Source organism: Bos mutus, chromosome 8 (assembly GCF_027580195.1).
Source record: "Bos mutus isolate GX-2022 chromosome 8, NWIPB_WYAK_1.1, whole genome shotgun sequence".
In the NCBI taxonomy this organism is placed as follows: domain Eukaryota; kingdom Metazoa; phylum Chordata; class Mammalia; order Artiodactyla; family Bovidae; genus Bos; species Bos mutus.
In genome coordinates, this window is record NC_091624.1 from 87,260,131 (window position 1) to 87,274,371 (window position 14,241).

Below are 14,241 nucleotides of genomic sequence, written 5' to 3' on the forward strand. Positions count from 1 at the left end.
AATTTTCATTAAGGGAACCGATCATGCATGCAGCCGTATATATAAGGAGGCTACACTTTTAGGAGGCAGGAGCGGGCTGATGATTTAAACGAGAGATTTCCAAGTTCCAAGTTCCCATCCCCAAATCTCAGTCGAGGCAGCGACACCAAGCGCGGTCTAAGACTCTCCAGGGGCGCTGCAGCCGGGAAGGGCTTCGGGAAGCCACAGTCGGTGGGGCTCTCTCCTGTCCGGGAGGCCCCCAGTCACACGTGGAAATTCCAACTCCCACCCCGAGAAGGAAGCTTCTCGTCCAGAGACCCGTATCCCTCTCGACAGTGTTCTCAGTGACTTTGAGCGACTCGGCGTCACTTTCCCCGCCTGTGAAAAGCCCGAAAGGAGCAGCCGCCACCTGCCCGGGGCCAAGGCAATAAAGCCACACCAAACTGCGAGTCTGAGCCCCGCAGGAAGGGGTGCAAAGCGGTGCCTTGAGCCTCTTCTCCCTGACTAGTTTCTGCTCGGGATCCGCAGGACGGACGCGGAGGAGGTGCTCTCCCAGGGTGGCGGCACTGGGACCTGGCACCCCGCGGGGTCGCGGATAGTGAGGGGGAGGGAGCAGTGACCCCGCGGCCTCGGCCCTCTCCGGGGGCGGGGCTCGGGCGCTGCTCCGCCCCCCGCGCCCTCTTTTCCCCTCCCCTCCCCCACGCCCTTTTCTACCGCCCCCGCAGTAGGAAAGGGAGCGGGAGTGGGGGGGAAGGAAAGTGCTGTTCTATGGAAAGGGGCGGAAGGAGGCGGAGGAAAAAAGAAAAAGGGAACAGAAACATGGCCGTCAGCTGTCGGGGCAGCAGTGCAGCGCGCAGCTCCTAGGCAACCCGCTGCCCGCACGGCCGGCCTCTGGTGAGCCGAGGCGCCAGCGCTAGCTCGCGCTCCCGGCCGTTACCCCTCGCTGCAGGAGGCGCCCCTGGAGACCTAGCCCCGGAGCCGGCGCAGGCGCAGACCAGGCGGCGGTGGCCGCGGGAGCCAGTCCCCCGCCCTGCTCTGCCGAGAGAGACCAGGCCCGAAGCCGGCGCTTTCATGCCCCAGGAAGGGGCTGTGCTCGGGTGGCGCTGAAGGAAGATCGGGCAGCAGGTGAGTGTGCGGCAGAGGACCTTTGGCGGAGGAACCCTGCGCCGCGCCTCGGGCCGGCCCGAGCTTCCGGGCCGGGAGGGCGCGGGGCAGGTAGCGACTCGGAGGGCTGGGTTCCGACGGCCGGCCTGCGGGGGGTCGCCCGGGAGGCGGAGAGTGGAGAGGGCTGGCATTCCTGGCCTAGTCTCTCTGCGGTTTGCGGGGGCGGGGAGTCCCCAGGATCCTGCGGGGTATGATGCGGGGAGAGGCCCCGCCGGGAAGGGCCTCCCCGCGCTACCGCCCGGGCTTCGGGGAGCCACTGCTGTGGAAGGAAGCGCGAGGGGTCTGGGCCCTGGGGACCGCCAAGGGGACCGCGCGTGGGTGGGGATGGGGGGAAGGGACGAGGACGAGGGTTCTCGAGGGCTTTGCGGCGGAGTGGGTGAAGAGCCGAGATCGGGGGTCTGGAGCGGGGTCTGGGGCCAGGGCGGGGGGAGAACTCGGGACCTGGGCAGGTGTCGCAGGTGAATTGAGGACATCTCCTCTGCCTTACCGTGGCGGATCCTCAGGGCTTCTTTGTTGGCGATGACTTTTAGGAAAGTGACTAAACACAAATAAAACCAACTAATGAGCCCCTAATGCTGACTCTTGTAAAGAGCTGTAACTTTTCTACATTGAAGATGCTATCATCTATCTGCCCTCCCATTCCCCCGGTTTTCTGCTTCATAGACTTTATCCTCCGAAAGATGGTGCCTCGTCAGGATAAATAAATGAGCCAAGCTTTAAACAATGCCCCCCATTACCTGTTTGTTTAACACTGGCAAATTTAGGTCAGTTACCGAAGTTACTTGTGCAAATGTGAGGAAGAGAGTCATCTCCAGTAATAAGCCCTCAGCTGTCTGTGTGTTTTGCTTCTGAGAAATTGTCAAGCCTTGTAGTTGGGTAATTGATTTACTGAACCATCTTAATTGTGTGCGAACTCAAGTTAAGAAGTTCTCGCTAGACCCTAATTTAAGGTAGGGGTAGGTTTTCCCTTCCGGTCTCTTGGTTTAGAAGATGAAGGGTGTGGTAAGGAGAGAATGTTAGTGCTAAGGCGCTAAGTTTTCAATAAATGTTACATTTGAGGTGATCATGTGTATTAAGCTTTCCGAAATTAAGAGAATTGTATGATTTTTATGTGTACACGTGACACGAGCAAAACTGAAGGAAGGAAAACTTCATCTCAGCACTGAAGGATACCTATTCTTTTATCAGTATTACCATGACAAAAAAAACCCGTCGCTTTTATTTTATGCCCTGTATTACTGTTGAAAATTTGATAAACTGCTTCTTGGTGTGAAACTGGAATTCAAAAATGAACTTAGATTTGTATTCATGAGGTTAATCTGCTTCTCCTTTAAATTTGCTTTGACTCGTTTTTCTAGTAATGTCAAACTCGATCCACACTTTCCCCTCATTGGTGTCTCCTGTGGCCATTTTGCCTAATAGTTGATTAGGATTATATTATTTACCGGTAATGTGGCAGTTCACTTTGTCCGTAGTACCTCACTTACTGTACTACTGTTTAGACTTGCATGATGGAAAAGCTATGATGTTAGAAATTTTGAAGTTGTAAGGTTGGAGTCATTTACTCGTGTGTAATTTGTAAATGAATGCATTATGTTGTTGAGAGTAAATATAGTATTTTGTAGTTTAAACTTGAGCTTTCAGCTGGGGAAATTGGCAGTAGAGTTGGTGTGTGGAGACTGATTTTAAAACGCAACATGTTTTAAATTACAAGGGACTGCAGTGGTGTGTGTAAGATGTAACAATTCGTAGTGCCAGATTTGGAAGGTTATTTGGTTGAGGCAGCTCTGTAAGGAAACATGTTAAGTATCTGCAATAAAAGCTGGTTTGTAGCGATAGACAAGGGATTTTGCGTGGTAAATAATAACCCAAGGAGGCACCTTTCCTCTGTCAGTTGAGACCAAAACATTTCGTGTTTTCATTGGAGTTTCCTGCTAAGACAGATACTGATTTTGCATTGCATTTGCTGCTCAGTTTGAAAGTTAGGTTTCAGTCTTATTCTTGCAACTTAAATACAGGTTGTAAAGTAAAAAGGAAAGCTGCTGAGTTAGGGGGCAGATTGTCTCATTTCGTCTTTTTGATTTGCAGATGGAATTTGTTTTAATTTGTATTTCCAATATAATCTATCGTCTGAAACTTAGATATTAAAGGTAAATAAGCTTTTATAGTATATGAATTAAAATTTTGACTTCTGTGTGCTGGTACCACAAGTTGTACCTCCTCTTTAAAATTGTTAGTTTGACATACTTGCAGTAATAGGACACCTTGTTGGAACTGGAGAATCATTTGAAAGAATTAAAACTTGGGAAATGAGTTTGTATAGTATAGCTGGTATAAAATGGTAAGTCTGTGGCATCAGATTGTAGGAAATTCCAAAATCCAGTAACTTCATATTTGAAATTTAAAACTTAAATTTTAGTTAATAGATTTATTTAGTGTTATTTGTGGGGGGAAATTAGGTACTTTTTAAACTTAAAATTTTTTCTAAATTTATGTCAGTATGTAATACATACGAGTAAGTAAATGTAATAGAATTCTCTTTGTGTGGTATTTGAAAACTAACATGGTGCTACATATTGCTATATTTTATGGTTTTGTATAGTAGTAGTCCAAAGTTTACTATCACAGTTTATTTAACCAGTATTCTGTCTTTTTAATATTTTAGTAATTTCACGTTTTCAGTCATAATGCTATAATGAAATCTTTTTGCTAGTATGATGGTCCAACCCACATTAAACTTTTGAAAATGTAGTCATTCTTGTACTGCTTCCTTTGCAGTGGATCATGAGGGCTCTCACAATACAGTATTTGAGGAATGAAAGCAAGGTGAAAACTGGATGTGCATCTGGGACTTGAATTCATTGGGTACAGATCAAAATATAATTCGTCTCTGTTACTGATTTGCTGCAAGTTTCTGTAATAATTCTGTTTTATTTTTCAATATAATAAAATTCTTAACTCTCATAGTAATATTTGGGGCATAAATATTTCTAACTGGACCTCATTTCAGCCAAATTTAATATTTGCAAATACGTATTTATAATCATTTGACTTACAGAATAGTTATTTTATGTTTTTTTTTAAATATTTGAAGTATTTTAAAGGATTCTTTGACTCTCATTTGTCAAATGTGTGGTTCCTTTGTCTCTTAATTTAGGGATGCTTAGATTCTGAAAGCATAAATGTTAGGAGTCTCTGTTTAATTGTAGAAACAAGTCTCTATTAAATAGGTACTATGCTATCTGCCGGAGAAGGCAATGGCACCCCACTCCAGTACTCTTGCCTGGAGGATCCCATGGATCGAGGAGCCTGGTAGGCTGCAGTCCATGGGGTCGCACAGAGTCGGACACGACTGAGCGACTTCACTTTCACTTTTCACTTTCATGCATTGGAGAAGGAAATGGCAACCCACTCCAGTGTTCTTGCCTGGGGAATCCCAGGGATGGGGGAGCCTGGTGGGCTGCCGTCTATGGGGTCGCACAGAGTCGGACACAACTGAAGCGACTTAGCAGCAGCATGCTATCTGCTAGGGAAAAAAAGATGAATAACATACAGTCTGCCTGTTAAAGTCTAGCAGGATAAACATGCTAGTCTTGTAGACAAGCATCCACATCATGACAAACCTAGAATAGAGGAAACGGTGCTGTTGTAGCAGAAAGAAATACCTAGGTGTTTTGGGTGTGGATTAAATATAGTTTACATAGAAGACATTTGACTTAAAACTCAAAGATGTGAAAGGCACAAAGTAGTGAGAGAATGTGATGGGCTTTATTAAAATGTAAGTAATTTAGTCTTGGGGCACAGGTAATTTTGAAGGGAAGTGGGGAGTAAGCTAGAGGGGTAAATAGGAACTATGTCATGAAGAATCTTAAAAGTCAGATAGGAAATTAAGACCATAGACACTGTAGGGAACAGGGAGTCATTTAATGATTTTAAGGTGTTCAGTATCTGGCTCAATAGTGAAGGATGCATTGGGAAAGCAGCTTGAGTGAGACTGCACGTTCAGCAGCTGGAAGATCTTGCAGGCATCTGCGTGAGAATTGAGAACAGCAGTGGTACGGATGAAAGAAAGTGAGTAGAACTGAAAACCGTGCAGACGTTTTCCTCTGCTTGAAAAGCCCTACCTCTGTCCTTGCCTACTGGGCACCTGTCACACCAGCCTACTTTTAGATTCCTCCCCTCAGAGCCTTTGTGTGTACTATTCCATTTACCTGTTACTTTTCTGAGAGGTCTTTTCCATTTCTTTTCTTTTCTTTCTATTTGGCCATGCAGCATGGCTTGTGGGATATTAGTTCCCTGATCAGGCATTGAATCCGGGCTCACGGCAGTGAAAGCGCTCAATCTTAACCACTGGATTGCCAGGGCATTCTCCTGAGAGGTCTTTTCTGATTACACTGTCTAGTTAGATCAAGAGAGATCAGTTATTATCTTAGCGTCTTGTTATTTTATTCTGTAGAGTTTAATTTTTCTTCCTTCCTCTCCTCCCTCCCTTGCTTCATATTAGTGCCTCTTACTAGTTTGGAGGTTATGTGCAATCTGATTCCTTTCTATTTTTTTTTTTTTTAACTGTGGGTCTCTTTCTCGTCTTTTCTGTTCCTTTGGTCTAAATGTCTATCCTTATGCCAATATTGTATTGTCTTCATTGCTGTTTCTTCATAGCAAATCTTGCAATCAGTTAGTATTTATTTTTTACCTTTTTTTTTTCTTATCAAAACTGTTTTGGTTACTTTATATCCTTAGCATTTTCTTGTAAGTTGTAGAATAAACTTGTCACTTTCTACAAAAAGCCCTGATGGGAGAATTGACATCTCATTAATAGTCTTCTGGTACTTTAATATGGCATAACTTTTCTTTATTTAAATAGCTTTAGTTTGTTTTTTTTTTCCAGTGTTTTATGATTTTCATTTTATAGGTCATGCTCATATTTTGTTCAATTTATCCCCAGGTATTTCTTGTTTTTTGATACTATTGTCAACGATACTGTATTTTAAAATTTCTTTTTCCAATTGTTTGATAGTATATAAAAATGCAATACAAAGTTAACTTTGTAGTCTTGTCTTACTAAATTAGCTTAAAATTTTTTTTTAAATTTATTTTTGGCTACGCTGGGTCTTTGTCGCTTTGTGGGGGCTTTTCTCTAATTGTTGTGAGTGGGGGCTGCTGTTCATTGTGTGGTGGCTTCTCTTGTTGCGGAACACAGGCTCTAGGCACATGGGCTTCGGTAGTTGGCAGCACACAGGCTCAGTAGTTGTAGCTTGATGACCCTAGCGTGCACAGGCTTCAGTAGCTGTCACGCATGTGCCAACTGAGTTGCTCTGAGGCAGGTGGAATCATCCTGGATGAGGGATTGAACCCATGTCCCGTGCATTGGCAGGCAGATTCTCATCCATTGCATTAGCAGGGAAGTCTGTAAATTAACTTTTCAGTTCTAGTAGCTTTTGTGTATATTCCTTAGGATTTTCTTTTCTTAAAATAATATTATTTATTAAATTTTTGGCTGTGCTGGGTCTTCGTTGTTGCACGGGCTTTTCTCGCGTTGCAGAGAGTGGGGGCTACTCTTTGTTGCAGTGCGGGGACTTCTCATTGTGGTGGCTTCTCTTGTTGTGGAGCAGGGGCTCTCGGGCATGCAGGTTTCAGTAGTTTCAGTTCCCAGGCTCTAGAGCATAGGCTCAATAGTTATGGTGCACAGGCTTAGTTGCTCCATGGCGTGTGGGATCTTCCTGGATCAGGGATCGAACCTGTGTCTCCTGCATTGGCAGGCAGATTCTTTATCACTGAGCCACCAGGGAAGCCCCCTTAGGATTTTCTTAGTACAGAATCATAATATCTGCAGAGAAAACCAGTTTTGCTTCTTCATTTCCAATCAGTATTCCTTTAGTTTTTTCTTGCCTTATTGCACTGGCTAGATTAGTGATTTAACTTATATGCAGAGTACATCATGAGAAACGCTGGTCTGGAAGAAGCACAAGCTGGAATCAAGATTGCTGGGAGAAATATCAATAACCTCAGATATGCAGATGACTCCACCCTTATGGCAGAAAATGAAGAGGAACTAAAAAGCCTCTTGATGAAAGTGAAAGTGGAGAGTGAAAAAGTTGGCTTAAAGCTCAACATTCAGAAAACAAAGATCATGGCATCCGGTCCCATCACTTCATGGGAAATAGATGGAGAAACAGTGGAAACGGTGTCAGACTTTATTTTTCTGGGCTCCAGAATCACTACAGATGGTGACTGCAGCCATGAAATTAAAAGACGCTTACTCCTTGGAAGGAAAGTTATGACCAACCTAGATAGCATATTCAAAAGCAGAGATATTACTTTGCCAACAAAGGTCCATCTAGTCAAGGCTCTGGTTTTTCCTGTGGTCATGTATGGATGTGAGAGTTGGACTGTGAAGAAGGCTGAGCGCCGAAGAATTGATGCTTTTGAACTGTGGTGTTGGAGAAAGACTCTTGAGAGTCCCTTGGACTGCAAGGAGATCCAACCAGTCCATTCTGAAGGAGATCAGCCCTGGGATTTCTTTGGAAGGAATGATGCTAAAGCTGAAACTCCAGTACTTTGGCCACCTCATGTGAAGAGTTGACTCATTGGAAAAGACTCTGATGCTGGGAGGGATTGGGGGCAGGAGGAGAAGGGGACGACAGAGGATGAGATGGCTGGATGGGATCACTGACTTGATGGACGTGACTCTGAGTGAACTCCGGGAGTTGGTGATGGACAGGGAGGCCTGGCGTGCTGTGATTCATGGGGTTCAAAGAGTTTGACACGACTGAGCGACTGAACTGAACTGAACTGAGATTAGTGATGTTCACTAGAAATAATGTAAGCCATGAGTGTAATTTTAAGTTTTCTAGTAGCTCCACACTAAGAAGTAACAAAAACTGTCATTAAATTTAATAACATTTTTTATTCCACTGTGTCCAGAATGTTAACATGTGTAGTAGTTTCCCTAGAGTAGCCATAACAAATAACCACAAACCATGTGATTTAATTAGCAGGTTTATTCTTTCACAGTTTTGGAAAATCTTAAGTGTAAAATCAAGGTGTTGGCAGGAACATACTCCCTCTCAAGACTCAAGAAAGAATCCTTCCTTGCCTTTTCCTACTTTGGTGGTTGTTGGCAAGTTATAGATATCGGACTGTTTGGATTTTCTCTTCTCACGTCAATTTTGTAATTTGTGTCTTTAAAAAATTGTCCTTTTCATCTGTGTTATTGAATTTATTGGCATGAAAGTGCTTATAACTTTCTCTTGTTATTTTTTAAATGTCTAATGATGTGCTTTCATTGTAATGATCATTTCTCATTGGTAATTTCTGCTTCCTGATTTTTTCCTGATTTAGAGGCATGATATCTATTGCTTGTCCATTTTCAATTTTATTGATTTCTCCTCTTTTTATTTTTTCATCTACATACTCTTGATTTAATTTGCTTTTTTTCCCCTAGCATCCTAAGGTGGACTCTTAGATTACTGATTGAAAAACTTTCCTCTTTTCTAATTAGTAAAATAGGTAAAATTTAGAAAAATTTTCTATTTTATTTTTATATAAAATTTTTATTCATTTATTTACTATTTTTTGCTCTGCTGGGTCTTTATTGCTGTGCATGGGTTTTCTCTAGCTTTGACAAGTGGGGGCTATCCTGTAGTTCGGTGCACAGGCTTCTCATCGCAGTGGCTTCTCTTGTGGAGCTGGAGCTCTAGGGTTTGGGAGATTCTGTAGTGGCAGCTCACGGGCTCTAGAGTGCAGGCTCAGTGGTTGTGGCACACCGGGCTTAGTTCCCCTGTGACTTGTGAAATCTTCCCGAATCAGAGATGGAACCCATGTCCCCTACATTGGCAGGTGGATTTTTAACCATTGGACCACCCGAGAAGTCCAAGAATTTCCTTTTAAACACTGCTTCAGCTGCATCTCACAAATTGATTTCTGTTATTTTCATTTGGGCTTCCCAGGTGGCGCTAGCGGTAAAGAATCTGCCTGCCAGTTCAGGAGACACAAGAGACGTGGGTTCAATCCCTGGATTGGGAAGAGCTCCTGGAGTAGGAAATGGAGGAATGGGGGGGGTACCCATTCCAGTATTCTTGCCTGGAAAATAGCATAGGCAGATAACCTGGCGGGCTACAGTCTATGCAGCTGCAAAGAGTCAAACACAGCAAAGAGCTGAACACACATACATTTTCATTTAGTTCAAATATTTTCTAATTTCTCTTACAGTTTCTTTTTGATTCATTGATTTATTGATGATGTAAAAGAGTGTTGTTTAGTTTTGAAATTTAATTTCATGTTCTGTGTGTTTTATATGGGCTTCCCCGGTGGCTCAGCAGCAAAGAACCTGCCCGCAATGCAGGAGATTTGGGTTCAGTTCCTGGGTCAGGAAGACCCCTGGAGGAGGAAATGGCAACCCACCTCAGTATCCTCTCCTGGAAGTTTCATGGACAGAGGAGCTACAGTCCATTAGGTCACAAAGAGTTGGACACGACTGAGCAATGACAGTGACTCTGTATGTTTGATTATATTGTCAAATTTATCCAGGTTTGTTTTATGGACCAGCATATGGTTTATCTTAGTGAATGTTTTGTATGTACTTGAAACAATTTTGGATTTTGCTGTTGTTGGAGTATTCTATAAATAACTAATTCTGTGAAGTTAGTTGATGCTGCTGCTGCTAAGTCGCTTCAGTCGTGTCCAACTCTGTGCAACCCCATAGACGGCAGCCTACCAGGCTCCCCGTCCCTGGGATTCTCCAGGCAACAACTCTGGAGTGGGTTGCCATTTCCTTCTCCAGTGCATGAAAGTGAGAAGTGAAAGTGAAGTCGTTCAGTCGTGTCTGACTTGGCAACCCCATGGACTGCAACCTACCAGGCTCCTCCGCCCATGGGATTTTCCAGGCAAGAGTACTGGAGTGTGGTGCCATTGCCTTCTCCGAAGTTAGTTGATAGTGTTCTTCAAATTTAAGTATCCTTCTGATTTTCTGTGTACCTGTTGTATGAATTACTGAATGAGAGTGTTGAATCCTCTTTAATTATGAATCTGTTTATTTTTTCTTTAATTTCTGTTAGTTCTTGCTCCATGTACTTTAATGCTCTCTTGTGAGACATGTACATGTTTAGGATTCTTATGTCTTAATGATTTAACTTTTAGTGTTATTATGAAATGTTTATTTTTATCTCTGCTCCCAAGTCTGCCTGTTATTAGTATGGCCACTCTGGCTTTCTTGTGATTAAAATGTACATGATATATATTTTTGCATCCTTGAAAAAATACTTTATTTTTAAGAACAGTTTGACATTTACAGAGAGTTCTCTATATCCCAGACCCAGTTTCTTAACATCTTATACTTGTATATTGTATTTGTTACAATTAAATGAACCAGTATTGATACAGTATTATTAACTAAAGTCTCTAGTTTATTCAGATTTCCCCAGTTTTTAACTAAAGTCCTTTTTTCTGTTCGAGAATCCCGCCCAAATACAACTTTATTAGATTTCGTTGTGTCTCCAGACTACTTTTGAGTGTAGCAGTTTCTTAGATTTTCCTTGTTGTTGATGACTATGACACATTTGTCAAGTACCAGTCAAACATTTTGTAGGATGTCCCTCTATTGGAATTGTTCTGATTGTTTTTTTCAAGGTTAGATTGAGGTTATATGTTTTTGTGAGGAAGGTTGCAGAGATGAAGCCCCATTACAACATCTCAAGAGTACACATTATCAACATGACTTCTTTCATTTGTTTATTTGGCTGTGCTGGTCTTAATTGTAGCACATGGGACTTTGGTCTTCACTGCGGCGTACATCGTCTTTCAGTTGTGGCACTCGAACTCTTAGTTGCTGCATGAGGAATCTAGTTTCCTGACCAGCGACTGAACCTGGGCCCCCTGCATTGGGAGCATGGAGTCTCTCTCAGCCACTAGACCATCCAGGAAGCGCCTTGACGTGTGATTTTGATGTTGGTCATGACTGTTTGGCTGATGCAGTGTTTGTCATGTTCTCCACTGTAAAGTTACTCTCTTCCCCACTTCCATTCTGTACTCTTTGAAGAAGTCACTAAGCTCCTCCCACACATAAGGAGTAGGGGATTACACACTCTTTGAGGACAAGAGTATTTGCTCGAGTTTTTTAGAATTTTTTGCATTGAGAGAGTGGTCTCTTTTCCTTCATTGATTTATTCATACCAATTTGTATCAGGATGGACTTACAGATACTTATTTTATACTTCGAGTTATAATGCAGTCTTACCTTATTCGCTCAATTGTTCTGACCTTAGCAATTGGGAGCTGTCTTAGTTGACTTTAGTTGACTCCTGTGCTCCTTTGACACACACCCTTAAGTGTGGGTTTGCTGTTGGTCTTGTCTGTTTGTATGTTTGTTAATTCTGGCGCTAAAAGAATGCTCCAGGTTCATTTATTTTTCCACTTTGTTTTTTAAAATTTTTTCTCAATTTTCAAATGAAATATAATTGATTTGTAGTATTGTATTAGTTCTCGGTGTAGAGCAAAATGAATCAGTAGTGTGTATGTGTGTATACACTGTATACATACATATATATATATTCTTTTTCAGATTCTTTTTTCTTATATAGGTTTTTACAAAATATTGATTATAGTTCCCTGTGCTATACAGTAGATCCTTGTTGGTTATCTATTTTATATATTGTATATAAAATCCTTATTTTGTATTTAGTAATGTGTATATATTGGGGCTTCCCTCGTAGCTCAGATGGTAAAGAATCTGCTGCAGTGTGGGAGACTTGTGTTTGATCCCTGGGTCAGGAATAGCCCCTGGAGAAGGGAATGGCTACCCACTCCAATATTCTTGCCTAAAGAATTCCATGGACAGAGGAGCCCTGGTGAGTTACAGTCCATGGGGTTGCAAAGAACCGGACACAACTGAGTGACTAACACTTCATTTCACTTGAATTCAGTGTATATGTGCTACTTCCAAACTCCTAATGTATCCCTCCACCCCCTCTACCACCTTTGGTAACCGTAAGTTTATTTTCTAAGTCTGTGCAGGCTCATTCTGTGTAGAGGTTTCCTCTGCTTTATGAAAGTAGAGTGTTCCTATGAAACCTTTCATAAACCAGTACGGTGTAAAACAAACAGTTACCTTAGGACACATCTTGCTAACGGTTGTGCACAATAAATTTAGATGAAGCACAGATGCTTTTAGACACAGTTCAAAGCTACGTCAGCTTGATGCTAATATGCTGAGTGTAGTTACTGGGGAGGGAGTTTGTTTAGGCTTTTCTCCCTCTTCTGCTTGGGGCCTGCTGCCTTTAAAACTGCTTGCTGCAAAACAAATGCCATCCTATTTTTGCTTTTCACCTCTTTCCATAAAAGTGTGTGTGTGTGTGTGTGTTTTCAGATTTCCTTTGGATTAGCAAAAACCAGGTGCTTATATAGGTCTTTTGTAAAAGTGAAGTGGCATAAAGCAAACTTTTGAAAAGCAAGGGATACCTGTATTTCCTGTTCCAATCCTATAATCATTTCTTCAAGAAGCCTTGGCTCCTTCTATTGGAAAATAGCGTTAAAAATCAAGATCTAGGTGCTAGGTATGCCGATTGCCGTGGGGTGTCCTTACTTCTAGGTCTTCTTAGTTGATTGAGCAAGGAAATACACTTGTGTATATTAACCTATTATATACCTATGTCTGTAACTCTACCTATATGTCACAATCTGTATTTTTGTTAAACTAAATGAGTTCATAGTGAGCTCCAACTTTAGTCCATTATTACATGGATACTTCCCCCCTTGTCTCTCTGTAAATTTCTACTTAGTGAAAAAATGTGGCTCCCACCATCTGTCATCCATTTATTGTTCAGTACCAGTAATTGTTCAGTACCAGTATACATGTATAACAGTATCAGAACTGTTAACTCATAGCCTTGTGTGAAACCGTTTTTATCAGCTAGAGTGCCTGTTTGCAGTTCCTGTTGCTTTTAAAGACTGTACTCATTTCTAAAGTTACTTCGGCTAGCATCTTGCCCTCCACACCCCACAACCCTAACCCCTTCAGTGAAATTGTTTGATACATTTTTAATGTTCTCATGACCTACTCCATATTCCTTTAGGGTATCCCATGATGTCCTCACTGGATTTAATAATTTTGCATACATTAAAATTCACTCTCTATGCTCTAAAGTTCTGTGAATTTTGACAAATGCTTAATGTCAGTATTTGCCATTACTGTATCAGATTGAATAGTTTTACATCTGTGAGAATCCCACACTTCAACTCTTCAACCCTCTTTGCCAAAACCCCACAGCCCTGGAAACCGCTGATCTCTTTACTATTTCTGTAGTTTTGACTTTTCCAGAATGTCATGTAAAAAGGATCATATAAAAAAAAGCCTTTTCAGACTGGCTTCTTTCGCTTTGCAATATGCATTTAAGGTTCCTCCAAGTTTTTTTATGGCTTGATAGCTCATTTATCACTGAATGTATTAGGTTTTTGTTTGATTTGTTTTTTAATCTGTTCACCTATTGAAGGACTTTTTCTTTGCTTCCAGTTTTTGGTGATTATGACTAAAGCTGCTGTCAACATTGTATGTAGGTTTTATATGGATGTATGTTTTCAAATCAGTTGCTTAAGTACCTAGGAGTGTGATTGCTGGTACAATCACACTCCTTACAAGGATGTAAGCTTATGTCTAGCTTTGTAAGAAACTGTTAAACTGTCTTTCAGAGTGGCTGTTCCATTTTACTTTCCCATGAGCAATGATTGGAAGTTTCTCTTCGACATCCTTTTCAGGATTCAGTATTGTCAATTTTTAAAAAATTGTTAGCCATTTAAATGAAACTGAAAGGGAAAGTCGCTTAGTCATGTCCGACTCTTTGTGACTCCATGGACTGTAGCCTGCCAGGCTCCTTTGTCCATGGAATTATTCAGGCAAGAATACTTTAATGGGTAGCCTTTCCCTTCTCCTAGGGATCTTCCCAACCCAGGGATTGAACCCAGGTCTCTTTCATTGCAGGCAGTTTCTTTACTGTCTGAGCCACTAGGGAAGCCCATTTTAATAGGTCTGTATTATTGCATCTCATTATTTCAGCTTGCATTTCTCTAGTGACTAAATAGGTTGAGCATTTTTTCATATACATATTT

General features: G+C 42.0%; 1 protein-coding gene across 4 annotated transcripts in view; it reads left to right on the plus strand.

The window, feature by feature from the left end:
• Window positions 1-692: 692 nt before the first annotated feature.
• DENND4C (DENN domain containing 4C) overlaps window positions 693-14,241 on the plus strand; it is a 123,377-nt gene continuing 109,828 nt past the window's right edge. For 3 of the 4 annotated variants that reach the window (XM_070375949.1, XM_070375948.1, XM_005902274.3), the window contains exon 1: window positions 697-1,104. The gene's annotated coding sequence lies outside the window, so the exon portion shown is untranslated. Of the gene's footprint in view, window positions 1,105-14,241 lie in introns of all 4 variants that reach the window. The other variant, XM_070375951.1, reaches the window with a different exon arrangement.